Source organism: Fukomys damarensis, unplaced genomic scaffold, assembly GCF_012274545.1.
Source record: "Fukomys damarensis isolate Sample0158 unplaced genomic scaffold, DMR_v1.0_HiC HiC_scaffold_8, whole genome shotgun sequence".
Lineage (NCBI taxonomy): Eukaryota > Metazoa > Chordata > Mammalia > Rodentia > Bathyergidae > Fukomys > Fukomys damarensis.
The window spans coordinates 2,893,385-2,908,918 of NW_022900920.1; the positions used below are offsets into that span (position 1 = coordinate 2,893,385).

The 15,534-nt window shown below is 46.8% G+C and overlaps 1 long non-coding RNA gene across 2 annotated transcripts in view; it reads left to right on the forward strand.

Moving 5' to 3' along the window:
• The window catches only part of LOC104872295, a 33,245-nt gene extending 22,303 nt beyond the window's left edge, over positions 1-10,942 (forward strand). Inside the window, exons 2-4 of one of the 2 annotated variants that reach the window (XR_004516273.1) lie at positions 1,406-1,491; positions 2,598-2,769; positions 9,648-10,942. This is a non-coding gene — a long non-coding RNA (uncharacterized LOC104872295). The remainder of the gene's footprint in view (positions 1-1,405; positions 1,492-2,597; positions 2,770-9,647) is intronic. The other variant, XR_783115.3, reaches the window with a different exon arrangement.
• The last annotated feature ends 4,592 nt before the right edge of the window (positions 10,943-15,534 follow it).

The following is a 15,534-nucleotide window of genomic DNA, read 5'->3' on the forward strand; positions in this document are numbered from 1 at the left end:
TGCTCAGAACTCCAAGGTCCGGGTGTCATGTAGACATGGGCGTGACAGACTCACAGGGAAAACAAACCAGAGTGCAGCTGGAGCTTCGCTTAAAAAAATCCTCAAGCCTGAGTCAAGCCAGACTCCAAAGGTCAGTGTGCTATGGCTGGAATACCTGCGTGAGGTGAGGCTCGAGCCCACCCAGGCTTCTCCTGGGGCCAGCCCCTGTCCCATCCGGAGGCCTCTGTTCTTCTCCCCATTTCCCGGGTGCCTTAGTTCCTTCAGACATGGAAGCTGAGACCTACAAGGTGGCCCCAGAGTCACACAGCAGAGCTGCTGCCCTGGACTACATTTCTGCATCCTGGTCTATGCTGGCAGGGGCTGGTCTATGCAGGAGCCATGCCTCCTGCATCAGTGGTGCTGATGGAAGTGGAGCAGTGACGTATTTTGCAGGCCCTCCATCATGCTCCACACTTTGCTGGCATCTCTACTGCAAGCAAAAGAGGGCCTATCCTTTCTTCTTCCAGCAGGACAGCTTCGTGTGACCCAGCAAGGACACCTGGTCTCATCCCCGAGTTCCTCGTAAGTGGCTTTCCTTCCCCTATGGAAGGAAAGAGTGGGAGGAACTGCGAGACTGAAAGGCCGTCTCTCAGGCCAGCTTTTTCTTGGTTTCTGGTGAATGAGGCTGTTCAGCTCAGGATTACTTGGGCACCAGATCAGTGCCCACTGCCATGACAAGTCTGAGTCTCACTCCAAACCCCGCTACGTGGGCCCTTGCCATTCTGTATGTCCCAGAGCAGCGCATGAAAACCAGCTTCAGCTTGGCTTTCACACTGCACCAGTGGGCTTTCTTTATTCTCCCACCTGCTATGGACCCCATGGCTGGCAAACAGACTCCTCGACAGCATCTCACACCATCGTTCTATGTTCCACTCTGTGGTGCAGGTTGGTACCACGCAGGCCACAGTCCCCTTTGCTAGCTCTTTCTCCTTATGTTCTGCCAGTGGGGGTGGGGGTAGAAGGAAACAAGAAGGCAGGGGAAGGCAGCTGAGCCTTGCACCTGGCATCTTCCCCCCAGCGATGGTTCTTCAACCTGGCAGCAGAAGTCGGTCCCTCTTTCCAGCTTTTCTGTATAATTCTAGAAACAGCCTCCCCATGCTCTTCAGATATACCAGCCAGGCAGCATCCCTCCTCAGAAATCCGGGTCCCAACTCCTGTCTCAGGCAGCTGCTCTTCCAATCTTTTAGGTTTTTCTTAGCTCCTGACCTCCCTTTGTTCCTGCCCTGGGCTGGCAACTGCATTTTGTGATTATCCACTGCCTTAATGTCTTTTTATCCCCTTTCAGTCACCTGATAGCAGTCTGACCAATTCTCTAGATTAAATTCTCTCTGTTAAAATAACTGCTGTGCTTTGTTTTCCCAAACAGGCCCTGACTGACACTGCCCCCTCCACTGCTCAGCAGACTACTCAAAGAAGCTGTAATTTGCCATCTGTTTTTCATCTGTCCAAAGAGTAGGTGGATGTGACTGCCAGTTATGCTCTGTGGAGGCTTTTCTAGCCCAAAGCAAAAACCCCCTAGTGCCTTGGTTAGCCTGTGCAGCCTGATCAAGGCGGTTATGGATTCCCTCTGTCTTTAGAAGTAGCGAGGCCATTTTGCAGGGTCCCTTGAGATCCCTGGAGGAAGAGGAACAGTTGTCTGGGCTCAAGTTTTCTAAGGCTTGCGCCATCTCCCCTCCCCAGCCCCAACAATGACTGTGATGTAGTTCTCCAGGCTCCCAACTTCCGTGGCTCACTCATGGTGGCTGCATACCCTTGATGCCTACTCCTCTCCTAGACAGTCATCAGTGGATGGTTCCCTGGTGTCGTAGGATCTCTCAGGGCCCAGATGGAGTAAGGCAGAGATTCTAGCACACACAGTAGCCAGGCTTGAGCTTTTCCCAATTGGCAGCAATACCTATAAGACTCAGAACTAGGAGCGAATTCAGGGATCAACTGTCCCCACACTGATGGAGAAACCACTCTGCTGATGGGGAAACCAAGACCCAAAGATGTTGGGCATTCTGACCCAGGGTTACACAACTGTTAGAGTAAGGCGTGACTGAAACCAGATTCTGTGTCTCCGCAGAGCTCTGCCACGTCCCATACAATATGCAGAAATTACTCAGTCTCTGCCAAATCTTGACTGATCAGCTGAGGCCAGCCTGTTTCTGTCCAGTATCCTTTTCCCCGAGACTTCCTGGGAAGTCAGTAGAGTTCTCTGCTAAGCCTTGTCTCACCCCTGAGCTTCTTCTTAATTCTTTGTCTCCTGAAGCTCTTTATTACCCTCTACTTCTAGCCATCTCCCCTGATTCTTTTCCTGTCCTGCCTACCCTCTCCGCCAGCCCCAAAGCCTTTTAAGGGGAATGGGACCCTCAATTTGGGAGCTTCATTTTGCAGGGGCAAGGCCCTCACTTTCTCATTACTAATGAAACCTTAGCAGTTAGACTTTTCTTAGGATTCTGTAAATAGTGGCTTAACATTAATTCCAGTGGCCTGGAGTCTAGGAAGTCCTTGTTCCATTGCCACGTGGGCACTGAGTTAGCTGCTTTTCAATAAAGAAGTTTATCCTCAAATTTCAGGCTTGCACGTGCCATTCTTCTGAGGGCTCTTGAGAAGATGGTGTAACAGTCTGAGGAATCCAGACATAATGATTCGGTTGCTCAGCTCAGACTTCTTGAGGCATTTTCTCCTGAGACGTTGTGAGGACAGAAGAAAGGAAAGACATCACTTCCCTCTGCACATATTGAAAAAGTGAGTGTGGTGGTACCTGCCTATAATCCCAGCACTCTGGGAGGTGGAGACAGGAGGACTGTGATTTGGAGTCCAGATTGGGTGAGCCTCTGTCTCAAAATAAAAAATTTAAAAATAACATAGGATATCTCAAGGCTATCAGTGCCTCTTGTTGAGAAAAGAGGATGCAGAACAGGGTCCTGACTGTGTGGAGGACGAGGTTCTACAGTTAAACCCTTTAAGGCTGGAACAGGCTGTATGGGGACAGATTCTGGGCTCAGCTCTCTTTGATTAGTCCTTCTTGATTGGGAGTGTCTCCTTCAGGGTCATATCACCTCTGGGACACAGACTGACGAACTAAGAGACCTCATCACACTAGGAACCTCCCTTGCCAGGGATGCTGAATGACTCGGGGGTGGCAAAGGCTTCGAGGAGCTTCGGTGCAAATATAATATCTGCAGTGTCTGCCCCACACAGCCAGTTGTTGAATGGCATTGGTAAGGCCATTGCTTTTTATTTTGTGGATCTGATAAGAAGAAAACACAATAAAATATGTAATTTAAGTACCTTTGCCTCTATCACTTCTAAAGTCTTATCTATCATGTCTCATCTATCTGCTATACAACAATTTAAGAGCTTTTCTACATGAGCCACTATGTGAAAGTGGCCCCTGTACTGGAAACTCAAGTGACCATTTGATATGTGTTTACCCCTTGTTCCCGGGGAATGGTTCCTTCTGCCCAATAGCCATGGTCCTGCTGGGTGACCTGCCCCTATTTTGGTCTATTTGCATCAAAGATGACTCCAAATGGGTCCAGTTAGGTTTCCTCTTCCAACAAATTGGAGTTGTGTCTCATAATATGGAACCAATCCTGGCAAGAGTCTATTCTGGACCTAAAAGTATGCATCTGCGGAGTGGAGAGAAGAACAAAGACACTGGTCTTAGAAGAAGGAGAGCAGAGATGGGATATGAAGATCCTAGTGACCTTACAGTTTCCAGTTTACAACCCTGCTAAAAGGTGTTTGTTGCCTTCATGCTCTGAGCATAAAACACTGTCATGTCCTTGTAACACCTCCCTTTTTTCCATACAAGCCCATACTCATTTTCTGTGACTTGTACCCACTGAGTCTTAACTCATGGATGGGGAAAAGAAGTCACCAACTCCAAAGACTGGCAGGTGACAGGAGCATTGAGGCTAACGTCGATATGAATATTAGGCATTTGTTTTTGAACACTGACTGTATGCCAGACTTTAAATACCTTATATCCCTCAACTTTTAAAATCCATACAACCCTGAAAGGCATTTATTATAATCTCGCCTTACAGGGAAGGGAGCTGAGGCTCAAGGAAAAGAGATTAACTTTCTCAACTCACATAATGAGGGGTAGACTCAAACCCAAATCTGTGTGGCTTGAAAATCCTCTTTCAATTGCTGCACCTGCTTTCTCATGTACTGTATGACTGAAGAGGATACTGGCCCTGGCAGGCCAGTATTTAATATTACATTTAATATTAAGTGTAGCTGATTTATGGGGAGAAAAATCTAGGAAAGCAGGGGCAATTGTAGGCCTGAGGGTCCACTGGGTCAGTGTTTTGGGCCGCCCGTCCAGTACCCTGGAGAGCTCCTAAGGAGTCACAAAGACTGTTTGCTTCTTGTGGACATGGGCCCACCTGGTAGCTCCTTCCCTGTCATGATCCTCAGGGTGTTGAAGGTTGCTCGATGGAATACACAAGGGAGAGCTTATCCCTAGGACCCGAAGGATCATCCTGGCTCATCCTCTGTATTCCCTACTCTGATCTGCCCCACTGTAAATTCTTCTCTACATCAGCTTTTGGGAAGTGATGCAGACTTAGGATACTCATGTCTCCATCACCCAAGAGCTGAAAATAACTTAAAAGTCTCCTTTGAGCCAGCCCATCTTTTCATAGGTGAAGAGATTAGCAAATGTGATCTGTTAATCATGCCAAGCCTCCTCTGGTAATGCAAAACCAAACTGGCTGCTTTGCATAATAAAAGGTTAAAATTATGAGCCATACAGGGAACAAATAAAGCTTGATCATTCAGGCTCAAAATTTGTGACTGAACACCCTTTAGCTTGCTTTTCACATTTGCTCCATTGTCACACCTCTGCCCTCCACCTCAGCTGTTTATTTTTAATCCACTTTCCCCAAAATAGATGTTAATAATTTTCTTGCAGTTTCCCTGGCAGCATCCTCAGCATCGACCAAGAGCAACAATATTTCCTTGACCATATGCATTTGGGGTTTTCTTTGACACTGTAAATGGATTTTGTGCTCGGTATTTAAGTTGGCTGTTTGTGGGAAACATTGCCTAGTTCAAACTTCCTTAATAAGTTCTTCACGACTGCATTTGTGATGATGTTAATGAAATCATTCTGAATATCAGTGGGCCCATAATGAGCCTAGAGGCAGGGGCCAGGGTTAAGGCCCCGATAGAGGGAGTGCTGGGGTCAGGAGGGCAAGAGTGGGCACAGCTGTCTTTCTGGTTCCTAAAGGAAGATGAAGGTGAATTTTAGATCCCAGGGTCTGCATTTCCTTTCTGACTTTGGAGAGATTTGGTAGGGAGCATCCAGTAGTTTAATAGTCTGTCCCCAGTCTGGGGAGGAGAATGAGACTCAGAATCTGCTCTCCTAGGAGAAAAGTAAGTTTGGACTTTCCCTTCTGAGCTTAGGGAGAGACCTGGAAACAGGGTCTCTAAGCTTTTAGGATGCATTTGGCTTTGTTCCCTTCCTTGTTGCCCTCCACATTGGCCTGCCTCCCTACACTCTTCTCCAGTAGAGGAGACTGGGAGCAGCTGCCTGGCCCTTTCCTCCTTTTCTAGTCAGAGGTTGGCCTGGGCTCCCTCCTCTACCTTTGGCCACTTCCTTGGCCTACAGAGGGTGAAGGAGGCTTTGGGGGGACTATTTTAGGGCTGTATCAGTTTGCTCCCTGAGCTTTTGGGTCACCATCTATTCATTCTAGGCCAAGACAGCTATTCAGGGAAGAGGAGGGAAGAATCAAAGAACTCTACAGGACCATTTGGATCTGAGATAAAACAGAGAGAAACAGTGCCATCAGTGTAGGCCATCATGGTCCTCTGTGTGCATGGTGGCACTGTACAACTCAGAGGTCCCATTCGTGCCTCATATCTCTCAAATCTGTAGATAAATTGTGACAGGTTCCTGGTCGCCAGCTACCTTACACTGACAAAGTCACTGTATTATGACATGATTTCAACAATTAGGAGGAAGGCGTGTTGTGGAAAGGAAACTCTTTTCTACTTTGTGTAAAGGTGTTATGTGGGCTGAGGTGGTCTTCTGTTGGGAACCCCATACCTTCTGAGGGACTTTCTGCGTTATGCCTGAAATAAATTTCATTCTGCCAGTTGTGTCAGGCTCTGGGAATGTGAGACCAAACTGGTTTGCAAACTGCCATTGAGGGTAAGAAAAGTGGGAGTCATAGGGAAGTCATGACCAGCAGGGCAGTTGGGCGTTCTGTAAACAGTCGTGTGACCTCTCAAACCTCAGCTCATCTTCTATGGATGGCAAGAGCTATAAAGCTCAGTGACCTTACGTACCAGGGGCATCAGAAGACACAGTCATGAAAATGATGCTTATGTGCTTTGGAATTTGGAGTTGTTTAAAAGCTCTGATCCCATAATATACACAAAGCTGGAGCAGAGGCCAGATCACTCTATCCACCCCTGGAAACAGTAGTTCCATTTCATCCTTCTAGACATTCCAGAGCCACTGGAATAACAGTCTGCTCTTCAGAAGGGCTATTCAATAGTGATGGCCCTGCCTGGCCCCTCTGGCTCTTTTCATAAGAAAATAAGCAAGAAGGCAATGCTTGCAGTAAGCAAGTAGGACCAGGGGCCAACCAGACAGCTGCAGGGGGCCCTGGGTGGTCCAGGTGTGGGACTTTCACTCTGGGCAACAGATGACCCGGCCCAGTAGCTTGCCAGTGATTTCCCCCCATAGAGGTCACCAGGCGGCTAGGAGATGTGACTTCTCCTCACCATGGCTGCAGACAGTGCCTCCCCTTTGAGGACATTGCCAAGCTGACCAATGGAAGGGCTAGGAGAGATGGTCTCTGAGGGCCCTGTCAACTCAGGTTGGTGTGATTCTGGGCAGTCACCCCCTAACATAGCCTGACGGTGCCCGGGAACGGGACATTTACATGCTGTTTGTGTCTACTTTGGCTCTCTCCTTGGAGCCTAGATCTCTCAGACCACCTCAGGCAGCTTTGTTGGAAAGAACCACCTTCGTTTCTCATCTGGGCACTGGATATGCCCCAGCCTGTTCTGTGGCCCCAGCTTCCAGACAGCTGGTCTCCCAGCTGGAGTACACAGAAGTGCCAGAGCAGCAGAGGCACTCATACAACTGACTTTAGAGAGAGGCTTGAAGGGTGTGTGTGTGTGTGTGTGTGTGTGTGTGTGTGTGTGTGTGTGTTTTCCTCCCTTGGAGAAGCTGTTCCCTGAAGCCAAACGTCTCAGCTTAGGTGAATGCAAAGCAGATAAAAATAGGTTTTATTCAGAGTGACAGACATGAGAAGGAGGGACAAGTTCCCCCTCTTGAAAAAATCAGCACAGGCCTTGGGCTACAGTTGGCATTGTGGGCATTGCTTTCCATACTCGTCCCTGTCCTCAGCCTCTGGATGGCAGCCCTAGATGAGTGTTCTCACGAGCACCCTAACTCAAGGAAGGACGGGGGTTTGTAAATCGTCATTTAATAAAGAATTGGTTGTCAAGCAAAGACACTTGGCCAGATATAATAATAGCCAGGTTTATTATTTTCAGGTGATCATGGTAATTATAGTATGCTAACTATTTGTTGAGTGCTGGCTACACATTAGGAAGTGTTACATGTATTATTTCACTTAATTCTTATAGCAAAAGTTTAAGAGTTATAATGTCATGGTGAGTTTTGGCAGCCATAACAAAATATAGTAGACTGGGATAGATGGGGTCCATAACAACAGAAATTTATTTTTCACAGCTCCAGAGGCTGAAAGCCCTAGACCAGAGTGCCATCGTGTTCAGGTTCTGGTGAGGGCCTTCCAGATTGAAGACTACTTACCCTTCACACAAAGGGAGAGACTGGGGGAGTCTGGTTGACCTCAAGACCCTCATAGTCAACTTCCAAAGTTCCCATCTCTTAATATAATCACGAGGGGTTAAGGTGTTCAACGAATCAATTTTAGAGAGGCATTAACATTCAGTCCATTGAATATTATTAGCTCAATTTTCCAGACAGGAAACTGCACCTCTAAGATAGTAACTTGCTTGAAATGACCCGGCTGGTCTGTAGCCATGCCAGGATCCCAGCTTAAGTTTGTCCAGCCATAAAGCCACTTCCCCACAGGGAAGTGTGGGCAGTAAACCTACTTAAGGCGCAAGCAGCACAGATAAGAATTTGTCCAGCTAGGGATACTGGGGAAGAGGGCAAAGTGACATACAGGTGTTGTTGGCACAGACAGAAGTTCAGTGTCTGACATGCTCAATACAAGAAATAGCTGGGTCATGGGCCTGATAGAAGGGCCTTCGTTGCCAGTGGCCTGGGGAGCTGTGGAGTGCTGGAACAGGTGCTCCTTGTTTGGGAGTCTGGCAGGAGGGCAGAACAGTGATTCAGTACGCAAGGATTCAGCCCTAGGAAGGGGTAGCAATGAGAGGAGACCCCATATTCATGCCTCATAGTTCTGAAGCCTTTAGAAGCTTCTACATGTTTAGAATCCTGGGTTTGCCTAGGAGCCACTCTGGGGAGGGTCTTAGGAGTTAGTCTTGCAAAGCTCCTTGGATGACTCTTACAACTGACTTTAGAATGAACTGATTCAGATGTTTTGGGGACTGTACCATGGGAAACTTCAGCCTAGAGAAGCGGTGAGTACAGGGCAGGCCCTGATCTTAGAGAAAGTGAGCTGCAGGGTAACTAGTCCATACTGGCACCAGACACAAGGTGAGGGCCAGCTGCCTCCAGGGCAGCCACTGGGCCTCAAGAAGTGTGCCCTAAATCATTCCACAAGGAAGGGTTGATGGAGCAAGAGTTAGGATTTGGGCTTAAAGCCATGGGAAGGGGAGACTATCTTGTTTTCTCCATGATTAACATTTTGTAGGACTTCCCATATCCTTGGAGTGAATTCTAACTGTTTTCCTGGCTTTCAGTGATTGAGCCCTTGACTACTCCTCTGGTCTCATCCCCTCCCAGCCTCCTCATCCCTATTTTGCTCTACTCAAGTCATTCTTCTTTCAGTCCCATAGTATCTATTTTCCTCCCACCCCTGAGCATTGTAATTTTCATGGCCCTGTGCAAGGAGCTTCATCTCCCTCTTGGTAGCCTCCTTCTCTCTAGTCCTAAAGGAAGGGTTACTCTTCACACATGTGAGCGATGCCTGAGATGGCTGTCCTCACCCTATCCAACAATCACTGCACATCTCCACTTCGGTTGCTTCCTTACATGGCTTTCACCAATGTCTGTGGTGTCTTATTCCCTCCTCACACCCAATTAATTATCAGTTCCGTAAGGCTTGGGGTAGCACATGTCAGCCTGGTTCACTTCTATATCGCTGTGACCTACTACTTTGTCGGCATCTGATTAGTGTTTGGGGCAAGGTGGGGACTGTTTGAGGAAATTTCTGGGCTTCTGAAAGCTCTCTATGAGAAATTTTCTGAAATGTTTTCTTTAATTTAGCCTTTAGACATGGGAAAGTAGAGGAGATTCATATTGCTTTGGGGCTCTGTTGTCTGAACCTGAAATAGACAAGAGTGAGCAGAGCATGCTCGCTCTCATTGGTGCTTGAAAAGGTAAAATAATACAACAGCCTTTGTTACCCTTCCTCAAGGGTACTTCAAGTGCCACTGCACCAGGAAGACCTTCCTGATCACTACCCTTCCTTTGCCAGGTGGGCGTGATTGCTCCCTCCTCTGAATTCTGCTGCGCCTTTGCCATGTCTTCTGAGCTGCTGTTCACATGTGCCGGGATTGTGCAAAGGCTCTGTGTGCATGCATTCCTTGTGTGGTAAGTGCGCATATTTGGATTCACCAGGATGTTTTTGATTGCTGGTGACAGAAACTGGCTCTCCTTTGTGTATGGAACTTTATCCTCTTCCACTGAAGAGTTTTCCTCTCTGTGGGAGGGAGTGTGAACACTGCCAACTCCAGGTTTATTTCATCACCACTCTCCCTGGAAGAGCCTCTCTCTCGTTCTTGTGTCAGAAAGCACAGAAGTGTCCTATTGGCCCTGCCTGGGTCACATGCCCAGTCCTGTGAATGGGAAAGGGATTGGTGAAGACTTGGTCACGTGCTCACCCTTCAGCCAGGACATAGCCCACTGTGCTTGGTAACCTTGCTAAAACCATATAACTACAGTGGGAGGAGTCCGAAAGGGATGTGGAAGGGAGTGCTGGGAACATGAGTGAAATAGAATTTACTAAGCTACCTTGTAATGGCTTCTATTTTTAGTGTGTCTACAGATTATACATGCTGTAAGACCTTTCAAATATGCTATTTCTGATTCCCTTAATAGTCAGTCAAGGTGGGTACTGTGCTGCTGTTTTTAAAGATGAGAAAGCTAAGCTTAGAGAGCTTAAGTAACTTGAGTAAGCCACATAACCAGCAAGTGGCTAGTCCAGGATTCAAACATAGGGTGTTTATCCCCAACATCCAAGGTGGTTCCATTGTATTATTGTTCCTGGTGATAGAGGTGAGCCATTACGAGATGTAAAGAGTAGACAAGCTCACATATTCTTACCTGTGAGTTTTATAAGTCAGACAAGTTGGTTAAGCTACAATAGCACAGTCCCCAAGTCTCAGTAGCTTAAAACTACAAGGTTTTTCTTCTTACTCAGTGTATATATCTGATATAAGTTAGCAAGAGCCATGCTTGTCACAACAGCCCAGGGGCAGGGCTGATGGAACAGCCACATGTCTAATAGTGCCAGTCACCTGCAGAAAGAAAAGATGCTCTGGGGAGTCTAGAATCTTCTTCTTACAACTCTTTTGCCAGAAGTAGCCACATGGCATCATCCTAAGCACGAGGTGGGGGGTGGGAGCAAAAGTGCATATTTACCATGCAGCATCCAAAGAAGTCATAAAAATGCAGACAGCAACATTAAAGAGTTATTTAAGATAATTCCGTGATTTGATATGATAATGCTCTCTTGTATCAGTGTATTATTTAAAAATGTGCCATAAAGTTTATTTTAATCATTCCTTATATCTGTAGGGTGTAGAGATGAATTTGGACATTTTCCTTATTAAGTAAATGATGAATGTTGTCTAATTTACTTTAATTATGCAAAAAGGTGATTTGTTGCAAATCATAATTTGATACATGTTTCATTTGAGAACCAAATGTATTTTAAAATGCAGATTATAGTTGTATGTTATAGCATGAAAAAACAAGACCTGATATTTTGAATTCTTGAAATTTTGTTTCTGAAAAATCAGCTCTTTTTAAATGTGAAGGATTTCCCCCCCATTACATATTGAGATTAAAGGGAAAGTTTTCAACTGCTCTTTGCAAGCATTCCTCAATAAAACATTACAGGAATGGATCTTTATCCTTAATAAACAAAAAAGCCAAATTGGCTTTAATTGCTGCTGTGCTTTCCTTTTTTAGCATTGGTTTATGGAGTAGTAGGGAAATTTTCAGAATTATTCTATATTTTATGTTCCTCATTAACTTTGATATTGTATTTCCATCTCAGTGTTCCTTATGTTTCTTGTCTTAAGTCAATGGCCCATATTGGGTGTAAATTAAAGTGGGTATGACTAAACATAAAAAGACTTTAGTAGTGTGTGATGGGGAGACCCACCAGGATAGTTATCAGTGCTTGGCTGAGAGATGAGCCAGTGGGTTGCAGACTGAGTCACTGCCAACCTGATCTGAACTTCACTAAAGCTGGTAGGGTGATCCTGGCAAGTCTTCGGAGCACTGATGCTCTTTCTTTTGGAAAAGTGATTGTTATTGATTTAGAAAAAAAAAATGGAAACATACTCTCATCCCCTTTAAGGGCAAGATTCCCTTGTTGTATCCTCAGGAGTCCTTAGGGATCACAATGTTATCCAGCACTTTTCCACCAGGCTGTAAGTGGCCAGGGGCACCACCCAGAACTCAATCACTGCTGGTTACAGCCCCTTACTTTCCAGCCCTCCCCCCCTTTTTTGTACCGGGGATTTGTAGTGAACATGTAAAACATAGGATTTTGTGACCCCACAAAAAGCAGCATATTAAAGTAGAATTAAAATAGAATTAAGTGAAACTTCAGCTGACATCCAGCTGAGTGAAACTGAGTGAAGCTTGACAGCTGACAGCTTGAAAGCTGAGTGTTAGGACAGATAAGAGTTTGCTGTGATGCTTGTGGAATTCCCCCCGACCATCTGCTGTGACACGTGATTGCTGTGACATATGATTAAGAGTTTGAAGTGAGGTAATGGAGAGTGTCGAGGCGTTAACTTAGATAGAACATATGGATGTATTAGATAGAGATAAGTTAAGGTATAAAAGGAGAAGACTGCAGACAGACGTCGTCCTTGACGACCCCGTCAAGATGACCAGCTGAAGCTCTGCCCGAGACGCAGACATTCTGTTCCAGATCCCGACTGCCGAGCCGAGGATCCTGTTCGCTGAGACGAGAGAGCGAAACCAACCCAAGACCATCATCGACATCGAAGTCGCGGCTCGACCCTGCGAAGCCGAGGACCAGACTACAACCACCAGGTCGTATGCCCTCATCGAGAGCATGCTAGGACTTATGGTTTTTCTAGAGATATTATGGGCTGGCATTACTTCTATATTGCGCTGGCAATTGTAGTTGTATCCTTTGTGTGGGCTTGTTTCTGTATTACTGATGAGAGTAAAAGCATTTATGAAAACGAAACTGAATTGGCAATCATTGATGAACTGACCCGTGATCCCGAATCACAAATCGGTGCTCGCGACAGGATTGAACTCAGGACCTTGCACTTGTGAGACAGTCACAGCACCACTGAGTTAAATCCCTGGTCCAATGTATATATATACTTTTGAGAGTAGAAAGAATTTATTGAGAGAAATCTTGTCTAAGAGAGACAGAAGAGTGACCAGAAAGTGGGTGGCCTGCCTACCCTACTTCTCAGAGTAGAAGCCACAGGTGAGGTAGGTACAAGGTGGGACAAAACTACAGTCAACTTATAAGAGTATAGTGGCTAACGTAATATTGATCCAATGAGACATCACAAGGTGGGACAAACTATGCTGAACCAGTAAGATTACAAGTATAGTCGCTGAGGTAATATTGGTTAAATGAGATTCAAATGCAGCCCAATGTATTTTGTATAGGCTTAGATAGTTGGTATTTGTTGTTTGTTGTTGGTATTACTTGATATTGGAGGTAGCAAAGATTAAAAGAAGAGAAAGACCAAGCACCTTTTCTTGAGTTCATTCTGCTCCCTTTACCAGAGGGTCAACAGCATTGCCTGATCTGCTCTGGTTGTGCCCGTGTGGCCCAGGGACTGAGAGGGATGGTGGAAAGGAGGACCTGTCCCGGCCAGAGAGAGGCAAACACCCAATAACCATTTTGTGAACTCCCAGGCTGTGCCCTCCCCTGCCGCGAGGAGCCGAGATAATGAAGATAGAACAAGTTCAGGGAAGGGCAGCAGAAGCCATGCAGGAGACATGACTTATGGGAAGAGAGTTTAATTGGTTTAGCCTAAAAAGGCCATTACGCTCTCTGGTGGACACGATAATGCTATAAATATCCACAAGGTGACAACAAGAGAGTGAAGATGAAATTCATCTCACTGGATGTGTATGACTGTGAAGACCTGGCTGGAGGGAGTGCGGACTTGCTGAAGATTAGAGCCCGTTTTAGGCAGCTAGGAGTTTTCATCAGTCAGAAACCTCTGTCCCAATAAAGCAAACATGCAACTCTGCTGCGTGAAACAGGTGGGCAGCTGAGCAGCTCTAGGTAGAGTGAAGGACAGGTCCCTCCCCTGGGACCAGCCCACCCACTGTCAGTATTCTGAGGCCTTTCGCCTCTGATGTTCAGTGCCAGGAACGGCCACGTCCAGGAAGAAGCCAGAAAGGGAGTCACACAGTAATACGACAATGGAAAGCAGCTTGAAGCAGGGCTGGGAGGTGGAAAGGGATTTTGGATAACAGTCCAGCCAATTCTGAGCTTCTTAAATGCTGAGCTGTAGCTAGCTGCAAGCTGCAGTCTTGGGAGCAGGGATTGGCAGTGGGGCTGAGGGACTTGTGTACATGTCTGAGCCTGTGGGGTCTCTCATAAGTTGAGAAAGGGGCTCAGCTTTCAGGGAGCACCTTGGAGTGTGCAGGTGGTGAGGGGTTAGGGGCAAAGAAAGGGCGCGCATCTTCTGGGCTTGAGGACTTCCCCCCGGGAGACAGGTGGTACAGGTGGGAGTCTCACCCCGCAGTATGGAGGTCTCAGCTCCAACCCCAGCTCTCTATAAACCTGCTTGTGTGACCTTCAATTTCCTTGACAGAAGCGTAAGGCTGGATGAGAACAAGGACTGGAGTGGAGGGGTCAGCAAGTGGACTCTTAGAGCAGACCATCGCCAAGTGAAAGCCAACTCCATTTCTTACTAACTGAAGGTCTTGGGAAAACCGAGTAACTTTTCCATGCCTTGACTTCTTAATCTGCGAAGTGGAGACAGCGACTTCATACTATGAATTATAAGAACTCTTAAAAGTAACCCATGAAACGGTTTAGCAGAGTGCCTGGGGCATTTAAATGCCAGATTTGGTTACTTTTATTATGTAAGTAGTTGAGTCCCAATGTTCTTTCCAGCTTAGTGGAGGGGGCGCAGGAAGTTTCCATAGAAAAAGGAATGCGCCACAAGGAGGAAAACAGGGAAGGGGACACAGAAGAACTACAGCTACCGCTGGGGATATTTAGTCCTGCCCTTGTGTGAATGGGTTCATTCGTTCATTCACTGACGCGATTGGAGCATCCATCAGGGAGGCCAGGCACTGCCAAGGACCAGGGTCCCTCACAGAGCTGCCCGGTTTCTGCCCTCACAGAGATTGTGGCTGCGTGGGGGCAATGGTGACCAAAACCCAGTGCCTAGTGCTTTTACAGCAAGAGGGAGGGAATGGGATCCTGAGGAGGATTCCTGTCTGGTCTGGCCAGAGGCAGCAGGCAGTTCTCCAGGATGTGAGGGACACATTGGAGCTATAGAGGGAGTAGGTTAGAAGGAGCTAGAGAATGAAAAGAGAAGGCTGAAGACAAGCACATGCAAAGGCCCAGGGGTGAGAAGGAGCAGCACACAGTTAGGAGTCGCAAACCTTTGGCAAATATAGAGAGGTGGAGAGACCCCATAGACCGTGTTAACGTGTTTGAGTTTTATCCCGGAGCTGACAGGGAGCCAGTGAAGACTGCTGGGCCAAGGAGTGACAGGATCATATTGGTGACCTGGAAAGACCTCCTGATTTTCTCTAGGAGATGAATAGAAATGGTAGTTATGGCTGGGGCTGTGGGAATCATCACAGCAAGAGAATCAGCGAGAGCAGGAGAGAATCAAAAGATGTCTTAGGGATGGGACAAGCAAGTGTTTGTGACAGAGTGGATATAGGAGAGGAGTCCAGGCTTGTACTTCCTTTTGTGTGAATATCACAGTAACTCTGCTATTAGCATCTCTCAAAGTCCAGGCAGGACATGAGAGAGGCCAGTGAATTCACTCAGTCTCACACAGGTAGGCAGTGGTTTAGCTGGGAATCCTGCTCATTGTTTAGCTCTCACCATGGCATTCGTCCCCAGAGTGGTATTACTTCTTCTCTCTCCGACTTCT